This window comes from Mastomys coucha, chromosome X (assembly GCF_008632895.1).
Source record: "Mastomys coucha isolate ucsf_1 chromosome X, UCSF_Mcou_1, whole genome shotgun sequence".
Lineage (NCBI taxonomy): Eukaryota > Metazoa > Chordata > Mammalia > Rodentia > Muridae > Mastomys > Mastomys coucha.
The window spans coordinates 61,102,068-61,113,464 of record NC_045030.1 but is presented as its reverse complement, the minus strand read 5'-3'; the positions used below and the strand labels follow the sequence as shown (position 1 = coordinate 61,113,464).

The 11,397-nt window shown below is 40.4% G+C and overlaps 1 long non-coding RNA gene across 1 annotated transcript; it reads left to right on the top strand.

Moving 5' to 3' along the window:
• Positions 1 to 6: 6 nt before the first annotated feature.
• On the top strand, positions 7 to 9,181 carry LOC116085183. Its single transcript, XR_004116450.1, has 3 exons — positions 7 to 614; positions 1,510 to 1,594; positions 2,337 to 9,181. It is a non-coding gene; the product is annotated as an uncharacterized LOC116085183 (long non-coding RNA).
• The last annotated feature ends 2,216 nt before the right edge of the window (positions 9,182 to 11,397 follow it).

The window sequence follows — 11,397 nt, the reverse complement described above, 5'->3', positions numbered from 1 at the left end:
CAAGCAATCCCAAGATCTTCCACAGACCTTCAGCCATCTAGATGTCCTTTGGTCTCCACTGAAATGAGTCACCCTGCCTGTGCAGACAAGCTAGCCATTAGAGAGGGTTGGTTGGGTGTACTCCTTTCAGAATTTCAGGGTGTCTTCCAAATGAAATCTCAATGTTCGCAGTATATATATTAAAACAAACAAACAAGCCTGAGATCCGATGCCTAGGGGATGTACTATTTACTCAGAAACCCAAAAACATGCCAATGGATACTGGCCATATTTTGCTTTCCTGACACTTCCTTGGGAATCTACAAGAGCCTCCCTTCCCCCTCCCCGAGTAAGACCATTTAAGTGTGTGTTAAACAACTACAAAATACTCAATAAAAAGTTTGGCCAAAATCAACCATGAAGCTGCAAAAAAACGATGCTTGCTCTTACTGTTTCAAATGTTTGCAACTCTGTAGTGTCTCACTTTTAAAGGAACAGCTTGATTGCAAAGGAGAAAATAGATAAGCAATGAAGTTATCTCCAACTTCCTAAAGGCTTATGACTTCTAAAAAGTGAATCTATCAGCATTCCACATCAGATTTAAAGCACCAAATGCCTGTGAAACAGCAAAGATGGTAAGCAAAGCAAACTAGTTTTTCCGTCTAAGTCGAAGTTGAGCACTTACCTTCCTCATAGTACAGTGGAGCCTACTGTACTTCATGGCCTTCTAGATTAAGAAAAAAACCTTGGAAAAACCCACAAATGTTCAATAGCCAATTAGAAGTTCTCCAAATTCAACACTTGGAATTTTTTTAACGCATGTATGACACTTAGGGGCATTAATGCAGCCATTTTGTTTATCAATAGCAGTCTGGGAACTGGGAGGGGGTGACTTTTTTTCTTACACATTTTTGATGAAGACCTGTAAACATGCTCCATGTTTTGATTTTTTTTTCAATTTAGTCTTTTAGTCAATATAAGAAATGGCTTAGGATTGGGGTCCCCCTGTCTGACCCCTATAAGCCATTGCAAACTTGACCTTTAGTTGGATGCCTGACTTGTTTTAGTTCTATGAAACTACACTGTATGGAGAAAAAAAAAAATCTATTGCAAGTGGTCTTTAAAAAAGCAAAAAAACCTGAGGCAGCATGACCCAGGTCCAGCCATGAAGTTGAAAAAGATGCTCTTGAATATAGTAAACTTGAAGACCTCCAACTAAAATTCCTTAGACTGCACTTATTCCTTCAAATGTTGTGTCTGTTCAACTTATGGATTTAACGTGGCAGTGCACCATTGGAAAAGAATGAGAATCCATAAGCCATGCAACTTAACCATTTAAGCCATTCCAGTCCATCCCAAGCCAGTGAACCTTCCACCAATTAAGAAAAGTGGTAGAACGTGAAATATGCATTAAGCTGCAAGCCTGTTCTTTCTGGAAAAAGGCGAAGCGGGGTGGGGAGCAGTTATAGGCAAGTGTTCAACAATTTCCTTTAGAGAAATAACTAGTTTTCATTTATGTCATTTTTGCAGGTTGAATCTAATGGTCTTACAGTCGTGGAGTGCTGATTGGTTCACAGTAGATAAAGCTGGCAGTAAGGAGCCGTCAAATACTCAGGTAAGTGTTGAAAGCAGTGTCCTTTGAAGGTTTAAGTACTGTAGCTTTGTCATTGTGTGGCTGTGATGTTGGCAAGTATTTTCTGACCCCTAGTTCACTTATGAAATGGGAATAATACTCAACTCTGGCCATACGGATGAAGTTATTTTGTCGGGAACACCTTGCCCATCCATTTTGAGTGGATGTATATAGGTGTATTTTCATTTACAATATTGGTAGTATGGTAGTCCTAGCTGTTTCTGAAAGTTACTAATAGCTCTTGCCTGCAGGAGTTCTTATTAAAAGAGCCTATCTAAGCAACGGTTTGCTGTGTGAGCAGTATTGAATGAATTGCACGCTGTTGGGGCTTGCTCATTTTCAATTGACTAGTTAGTGATACAGCTGCTACTGCAACTTCCAAATTTCATTGGCACAAGGTGGCAGGGTTTCTGATTTTTTTTTCTTTTTGGTTTTTCAAGACAGGGTTTCTCTGTGTAGCCCTGGCTGTCCTGGAACTCACTCTGCAGACCAGGCTGGCTTCGAACTCAGAAATCCGCCTGCCTCTGCCTCCCAAGTGCTGGGATTAAAGGCGTGAGCCACCACCACCTGGCCCCTAGGGTTTCTGATTTTAATGAGACTAAGCTAATGCTTATAGTAGTACTTGTAACCAATTGGCCACCTTTGAAGCAGACACTTTACAGCCAGTACTTAACCTGAAAAACCGATACTGTGGGCCTTTACATTGCTTTTTTCTTTTTTACAGAGTTGTTGAAGGAGAGGAATGCTGAGACACAGCAGTTGCCTAGCCAGTGCACATCAGAATTGGTTTGGTACAGGCAATAGATTTTTTTTTTTGTCTTCAAGGGAGGGAGGCTGATTAAAGTTAAACCTTAATTAGGGAGTGGCGATAATTTAAAATTGACCCAATGGAAAGAGGGAGACTAATTGGTAAGTGGAGGTACCTACCCAAGAAGTTCCAGTGACTCTTTGTAGATGTTCAGTAGTGAAAAGTTATAGCACAGTAATGGGGCAACTCTGCAATTTAGAGCTGATGATCACTGACTAGAAGAAAATTGAATTAGCTGGGACTGAAAGTCCATGGTGGAGTGCTTGCCTAAGTACCATTGAGGCCCAGAGTTCAACCCCTGGCAGAACACACAGACATTTCAATCAGAAACATTCTACCTCACTGATGTCTGATTTTCATCAAGGAAACCCATTTGATGAATTGCCTCATTAGTAAGAAACATTATTAGTTGTCCTGTAAAAGGAGAAGAGCAGTGCTAGGAAATGAAAGTCAAAGGTGGAAACATTGTTAGGCTAGTTAGGAAAACAGATTGGAACAAAAATAGGTCACTAGATCACTGTAGTTTTATAAAAGACACTATCCTCAGGTCACCATCTTGAAAATGAATCATGACTCTACAACTCTAGTTTACTGCTTTGGAAACTAAGAGCCAGAAGCAGGTTGAGTTATAGGATCAAAGAATTTAACTCAACTTCGGAGATTTTTCTTAGGAATTTGCTACAATACTGTTGAGGGAATTCAAGCCTTCCATACTCTAATCAGGCCTGGAGTGGGTTCTTCTGTCAAGACCTTTAGGTTCTTGACATTTTATGTACATTTTTTAGTTTGTCATGGGCCATACTACACTAAATGGATGTTAAATTCAAAGTAGGGAGTCGGTAGAAAATTTGAAATTTGAGACCTTTTTGACAAATCGTAAAATATAGAACCATCAGGCCTAAAATCTGCAATTAGAAAAGAAAATTAGCTTTGACTCTTCTGGCTAAACTCTGGTTGTAGAAGAATTTGAATAATACAGAGGGTGCTGTGGTTTATTTGGTAACTGGATGTAGAATCTAGGTATTAGAGATCATTTTTTTTTTGGAATGTTTTGTATTGAAACCCAATAAAACTTTAATATGTGTCTTTGTGGTGTTGGGTTCTTTTTTAAAGCCCTTTTTGTAAGTAAAAATTCATTTTAGGCTTTTCAGGGTTTTTTTTTCACCTAATTTTCCTCCCCAAACTTCAGTTCTGGGGCAGTCTTGGTATTTAGTTTAGGTACGGGGGCAGCCAGGGTCTCTGAGAGGTCTGACCACTGGCCTTCCTCTACTACAACAAGTTAAAACCTTAGGTAAACATGGTGCTGTCCTTAATCCTTAACCTAAAAAGGAAATGAGAGATATCATACCTAAGAAGTAAAGGTGCATATACTAATGGTTTCCCCTGTTGCATCTACCTTGATTTCTTGCATATCTTGGAATATTTTTTTTTCTTTTGAGTTAGATCCCTAAGGAAGGCTCTTACCTTGATGGGTATACGCAGTGATTCAGAGTATCAGATTGGGTTTTTCAGTGTGACCTCTGGGACTACCCTTGTAACATGCGTATCCCATGATTCAGCTGGCCTTCAGAGCTGCTCTTTCTTGCTAATTCTGTTTTCTATCTAGGTTGACGTAGGGAATGGTTTTCCAGTGAGTTTAAATTCCAGGCTGGCCTTAAAGTCCCAGAGATTGACCTGCCTCTGCCTGCTGAGTGCTGGCATTACAGGTGTGTGCCACCACACCCCGCCTTCATATTGATATTTTTGAGACAAGGTCCTCACAGGCTGACTTCTCTGTTTTCCCTCTAGAATGTTAAGTAGGTTTATACTACACCACACCAGGTTTGGTAGGAATAGAACTCAGGGCTTATATGTTCATGCAGATTGTCCCATCTGTGACTTTTTTAAGCAGAGGAAGGCTTATTTCTACAGACTGTAGGGCAAGGTGCTTAGGCTTAAGCTGGGAGAAGTCCAGGAATCAATGTTCTGCCACATGAGAGACTTGTTAAGATTCAGTTGTCACATCCTGAGTTCTTCACAGCTGATATTCAGCAGTATCTGTCAGAAGATTATAAGAAGTAAGCTTTTATAGAGCTATTGGGAAGCTCTGATTCTCAGAGCAACTTGTGCTGAAACTTAATACACCTGAGCTTGCAATTTTCTCTGTAAGCACATGATAAAAGTCTAGACTTCTCTGAAGGTCTTCCCTACTGCTACCATAGTGCACTTGGGATTTCAGTTGGCACTTTATGAATCACAAAAGGTAGCTTAATTATGATCCTACCTGCCAGACATTTGTAGCAGCTCATTTCCGTTTCTAAAAGTCATTGCCTTAACAGACAATGGGGTTACCCTTTGGAGTTGCCTCACTGGGACGTTCTCAGATGATAATTCATTATCGGGCTGGATTCGAGGAGAGAACACAGTATTCTGTACAAGGGAAATTTGGTACGGGTAAAAGTAATGGAAGTAAAGGAGATTAAAGCGTATAGGAACGCCAGATTAAATAACAAACATTACTCTAGTTGATACTGGTAGGGTTGAGTACCCAAGGGAGGACCCCCCTCCACTTTTCTAGTCTTCAAAACCTACCATGGGGCTATTCTAGAAGATCAAGCATGAGCCTCACCACCTACTTAATCAAAACATGGAGAGGCATGGTTAGCACTTGTTAAATGTTTAAGGGATACTGGTACCACACTAGTAGAACCTACTAGAAATCTCTCTAGCTGCCAGACGAACTTCATAGGGAAGTGTCTCGCCAGATGTACTCAACTGTGAAAACAGCCTATGGGTGTTTCTGGGGACTTAGAGAGTCCAGGACACAAGTGCCCTGAAGGAGCATCACCCAGACAGGCTCCTCAGGCTAGAGACGTCTGTGCTATGGAACCAGGAAACAAACCCATGTCCTGCAGTGGCTTACTAATACTTCACTGACAGGACCCCCAACTGACAGCTGGCAAAGGATCAGAATTCGTTTTCATGGAGGCAGAATGAATTTGGAGTCACAGGCAGTTAAAAAAAAACTAAAATAACTGTAAAGGGTATTGGTAGTCACCTAAACTGAATTAGGAAAGGCTTTCTTCTTGTAATTAAAAAAATTTCATAGCCAGGCATGGTGATTACACATTTTAAAATCTCATCCCTTAATCCTAGCTAGATTTCTCTAATTTTGAGGCCGGTATGATCTAAATAGAGCTTAGATTGACCTTGAACTCCTTCCCATACTTCCCAAGTGCTTGTACCACCACTGTAACTAGTTTATGTGGTTCTGGGGATGGAAGCAAGGGCTTTTTGCATTGCTGTGCTAGCACTCTACCAACTGAACTATGTTCTCACCTCATTTTTTAAAAAAAGATTTATTTATTTATGTCTATGAGTACACACTGTAGCTGTACAGATAGTTGTGAGCCTTCATCTGGTTGTTGTCACCCCATTCTTTGACATTACCCAATGCCTTACTTAGTTGTGGAATAGCATGCACTCATAGTTTCTTGAGTTTTGGGTAATGGTAGCATTTTATTTAGGGGTGTAGCTGAGACTTGATTAATTTGTAGGCTGAGCCTTTTACATTCTACAACTGAGTTTTATCTTCAGTCTATTCCTTGGTTTGGTTTGGTGAGGTATTTTGAGACAGTTTCACTAAGTAGCCCAGTCTGGCCTAGAATGTTCTATTGTAGACTAACCTGGCCTCAAGCTCTTGGTGACCTTCCTGCTTTTGCTTCCCACATGCTAAGATTATTGGCATTACTCACCACACCTTGCTTAACTTTTTTAAGGCAAGATCTCAAAGCTAGCCTTGAACTTATCCTTTCAAGTACAAGAATTTCAGCTGTGTACCACCATGTCCAGTTTTATGTGCTGATGGGAAATGAACTCAGGGCTTTAGGCAAGCACTCTAGCAGCTATTAAGATATATCCCAGCCCTGGCTTGGCTTTTTAAAAGTATATGTATTTTATTCATAGGAGTCTTTTATGTGCATGTGTATCTGTGTACCACTTGCTTGACTGGTGCCTAAGCAGTCTAGAAGAGGGTGTTGGATCACCTTATAGATGGCAAGAGCTGCCATACGGTTCTTGAAGAACATTCAGTGCTCTTAACTGCTGAGTCATCTCTCTCTTCCCTTGGCCAATAAACAGTAAAAAGAAAAAGAAAAAAGATGTTCAACCTCAGGAAAATGCAAATCAAAACTGTAGAGATTCCATTTACATATTCAGAATGGCACTCATTAAGAAAATAGTGAATAATGGCAAGGATGTGGAGAAAAGGGAACTCTTAGTGCTTGTGTGAATGTAAGCTTGCACAGTCATTATAGAAGCCAGTACGGGTTTCTTAAAATTAAAAAATATATCTTGGGTAAACCCAAGCTATACCATACCTACCTATTTACCCAAAGGACTTCAAATCAACTATTAGAGAGGTACTTCGATTAGTACATCGATCTATACTATTCACCATAACTAAGATATAGAACTAACCTAGTTGTCCAAGAGAGGAATATATAAAGAATCTGCTACATTTACAAAAGGCATTTTTTTTCAATCATGTTATCTATAGAAAAATGGATACAGCTGGAAATCATTAAGGGAACTTATAAAACAAATTGGTTTTTCTCATCATTGTTTCTAAATTTTGTGTAGATAAAGAGAATCATTCACTCGTACCTTCCATGACTGTAGAAGGGAAGCTGTTTGAAGGGACCAAGGCAAGGGAGAAAAAGAAAAGGTTTGGGGGTGTAGAGGTGAGAATATACTCAACATAATGCATATTTAAAACATTTACAACTCTTTTGAAACTTTGATTTATACTGGGGCATGTATATGCGTACACGTATTCCCAGGACGTTCTGTGAGATGGGAACCGTGTGAGAGAAGCCCCATGTTTACTCTTGCCTAGGGACAAATTTTCTGATAGCATCGCACAGGGAAGTAGAGCCTGAGCATAGTACGTAAGTGTTACTGGACATGGGGCAGAGGTCAGAACTGGAGTTTCAGGGAGTAAGAAAAGCACAGGGTCCCCAGATATCACTTGGAGCTTTCCTTGTGGGTCATTCATTAACAACTAGCTTGAACATTCACAGTGTGACATTTTTCCAGGCCTAGAAACAATTCTAGCTGCTGTGGAGTTGAAAGAAGAAGAGAAATATTAGAGGTCACAAGTGTTGAAGCTCTTGGGACTCTGCCCTAGCCAGAGTGGAGTCAGCTTAACTCCCAGACATTCAGTTGAAAACCTGTCCCTGAATAAGAACTAGCCTCTGTCCAGAGGCTTAACAAAGCCTAAATTGTGCTTCACAGGGAGCAAGGAAAGTTACTGTGGCCCAAAACAATGTTCTCCGTTTTTAAAACTTTTTTTTTTTTTGAGGTCGGATCTCTCAATGTAGCTCAGGCTAGCATTAAACAGACCTAGCTTTGAAATCTCTCCTCTCTACTTTTCTCCTCTCTCTTCCTTTTCTTTCTTTCCTTCCTCCCTTCTCTTCTTCCTTCCTTTCATTCTCCTTTTTTTCTTTCTTTTTTCTCTCTTCTTTCAGCCGTTGTTTTGTTTTTGTTTTTGAAGCAAGGTTTCACCTTTATAGCTCTGGATGGCCTGTACTCACTGTGTAGACCTGGCTGGCCTCAGACTTGAATACAAGGATCAATGAATTTGGGCATGAGGCAGAAGAATCAGGAGTTCAAGGACAATTTTAGCTACATAGAGACAGAAAATAAATCCATTGTAGCATAGACTTAAGGAATCTCAGATGGAAATTTCCTATTGGATTTTAACAATAGTCACACAGTTCTTGTTATTGAACCTAAAATTACAAGTGTTAAGTTTTTGTCAGAATCACTGGTATGTGATAGAAATTTTAAAAGGCAGAACTGGATTAAAGTTCATCTGGCCTTAGGATAAAAGTTGTTTAGAGGCATATGGAGACTCCAGCCCCATCCTGTGCATAGGTCTTTTGAGTATCAGGCAATGAGTGAATAGTGTTGCCAAGTGCTACAGCCATGATATGCGACCCGCATTGCAGGCTCATAAGCAATATGGTAAATACTCTCAGGTACTTGCAGTTTAAAAGAAAGGTAAAGCATATACTCATGCCAGCTTTATAGTTTCCAATAACTAGGGCCAGACATGTTGGATAACGCTTTTAATCCTAGGATTTGTGAGGCAGGGGCAGGAGTATCACCATGAATTTAAGGCTAGTCCAAACTAGAGAGAAGTCCCATTTGAAAGAAAAACTACATAAAAATTAGCTAGTAATCAGAAATGATCAAAATGTTTATAGACTTGTGAGTGAATAAACAAAAGGTCATATAGTCATTTGGTGGGTATACTGTAGCAATAAAAAAAACATGAGTATATATTACAACATACAAAACTTCAAAAACAACAAAGGAGGGGCTGACAACACGGCTTGCTCACAAGGGTGAGTAACTTCAGTTCCAGGGGGTCTTGCACCCACTCCTGTCCTGTGGGCACTGGATGCACATTACATACTCAAATGCAGGTACTCAACAGCTACGAAGAACCATGTTGTCTAATATTGCATTTATGATAAAATATTCAGGAATGATGAATTTAGAGTCAGAGTTCTTATAGGTTTGAAGAAGTAAAGATTAGCTGTGCACAGAATTTCATCAAAGGAAATTCCTCATAAGCAAATTACATCTATTCCAAAACTCATAGTGGATTTTGAAGATGGTCGTACAGCTCTGTAAACTTGCCAAAAAAATCTGTTACAGCTATAGCTGAAATTTGTGCTTTCGAAATGACACCTCAATAAAGCTCCTTTTACAAACACCTGTTGAATGTGAAAGTGTGATAATTGTCATTAGTACTTATGAGGATACAGTCTAAGACCGTAACCATTTTGTTTTCCTCTTATATCCCAGAGAGCAGATTGCTGGGTTTTCCGTGTGCTCCTGTGTTTTAGTTTTTGAGGAGCCACCATACTGTTGCACAACTTTACTAATGTCTTCCCTGTGGCCTGTGTGCAAGGCTTTCCCATTTCCTCCTAGCCTCCCTCACTCACACAGCAGCCATTCCTACAGGGTCAAGGGGACATTTCAACGTGGTTTGATGTATATCTCCCAGATGGTGACTCAGAACATTCCTCCTAGATCTGTGGGTCATCCTTCTTTCCTTCCTTTCTTTCTGTTTTAGTTTCTGTTTGGAAACAGGGTCTCAATAATTGAGGCTGGCCTGGAACTCATGGTAATCCTCCTGCCTTGGTCTCCTGAGTGCTACGAATACAGGTATATGCCACTTCACTGGCTCTGTGTCTTTTAAGTGTTTTTTAGAGCTAAGTGTGGTATCATATACCTCTGAATTCTAGTTACTCACAGAGTCAGGAGATTGGGGGAAAGGTCATCCTGGCCTACATAGTAAGACCCTGTCTCAAAAATATAACAGAAACAAAGAAGGTACAGCAGGGAAGAAATAACAGAATTTCATTAAGATATTTGGCTCGATTTAAAAATTGGGTTACTTTTTTCGGGTGTCCATCCCAAGCGCTTGTAGCCCAGGCTAGCTTCCATCTCATGGGAATCATGGTGAGCTTGCAGTGTTTGGACTAAATTTTTGTTGGTTTGGGATATTTTTTCTTTTATTTTTTTTCCTTTTTAGCTTTGACTCGTTTGAGTGCTTTGTCAATTTTGCATATTAAAAAGTAGAAAAAAATGGGGGTTGGCAAGATGGCTCATTAGGTAAAAGCAATGGACTTGAGAGTGATGGTCCGACTTTGATCCTCTGAATCCATGTTGGAAGAAGGAAACCATCTCACGGAAGTTGTCCTCTGATCTACACACACACATGCACACAATGAGAAACTGTGGCTTATACCCTCTTGTCAGATAGAGCCACTTTTGCTCTGCCGTGGCTGTATCAAAGCATTTTGTTTGGATATACTCCTACTTGCCTGTTTGTTTCCAGTGCTTTTGCTGCTTTATCGGAAATTCGTCCATTCCAGTGCCATGATAAGCCCTCCCTTAGCTTGTATGGTCTCTCTCTCTCTCTCTCTAAGATTTATTTATTTCTGTAGCTGTACAGATAGTTGTGAGCCTTCATCTATCTGGTTGCTGCAAATTGACTTTAGGACCTCTGCTCACTCCAGTCAACCCTACTCGCTCTGGTCAGCCGGTCGGCCTGCTTGCGGCTCGGCCCTGCTCACTCTGGCCCAAAGATTGATTATTCTAAATAAGTGCACTGTAGCTGTCTTCAGACACTCCAGAAGAGGGCGTCAGATTCTGTTATAGATAGTTGTGAGCCACCATGTGGTTGCTGGGATTTGGACTCAGGACCTTCAGAAGAGCAGTCAGTGCTCTTAACCACTGAGCCATCTCTCCAGTCCCAGCTTGTATGGTCTTATATTTAAGTGTTTAATTTGTTTTGCATTGTATTTTATTTTACTTTTTGGTTTTTCGAGACAGGGTTTCTCTGTAACCCTGGCTGTCCTGGAGCTCACTCCGTAGACCAGGTTGGCCTCAAACTCAGAAATCCGTCTGCCTCTACCTCCCAAATACTGGGATTCAAGGCATGCGCCACCACTGCCTGGCTTTTATTTTATTTTTATTTTTAATTAATTTATTTATTTCGGTTCTTTTTTGTTGGTGGTGGTGGTTAGAGACAGGATTTTTCTGTGTAGCCCTGTCTGTCCTGGAACTAATTCTGCAGACCAGGCTGGCCCTCAAACTCAGCTCTGCCTACTTCTGTCTCCTGAGTGCTGGGATTAAAGGTGTCTACCAGCACCACCACCACCATCAGTCAACCTGAGCTGTGACTATCTAGTTTTCCATTTACTAAGAAGACTTCCATTTGCTCATTGTATATGGACTCCATTGTTTAAAATGTGTTGGCTATAACTGTATGGATTTATTTTTGTGTTTTCTACTCTGTTCCTTGGTGTCTGCATTACTATGTCCAAAGCATGGTATTTTTGTTATTATTTCTTGATAATGGGTTCCCCTAAAAAAAAAAGAAAGATCCATTTTATTATGTGTGTGTGTGTGTGTGTGT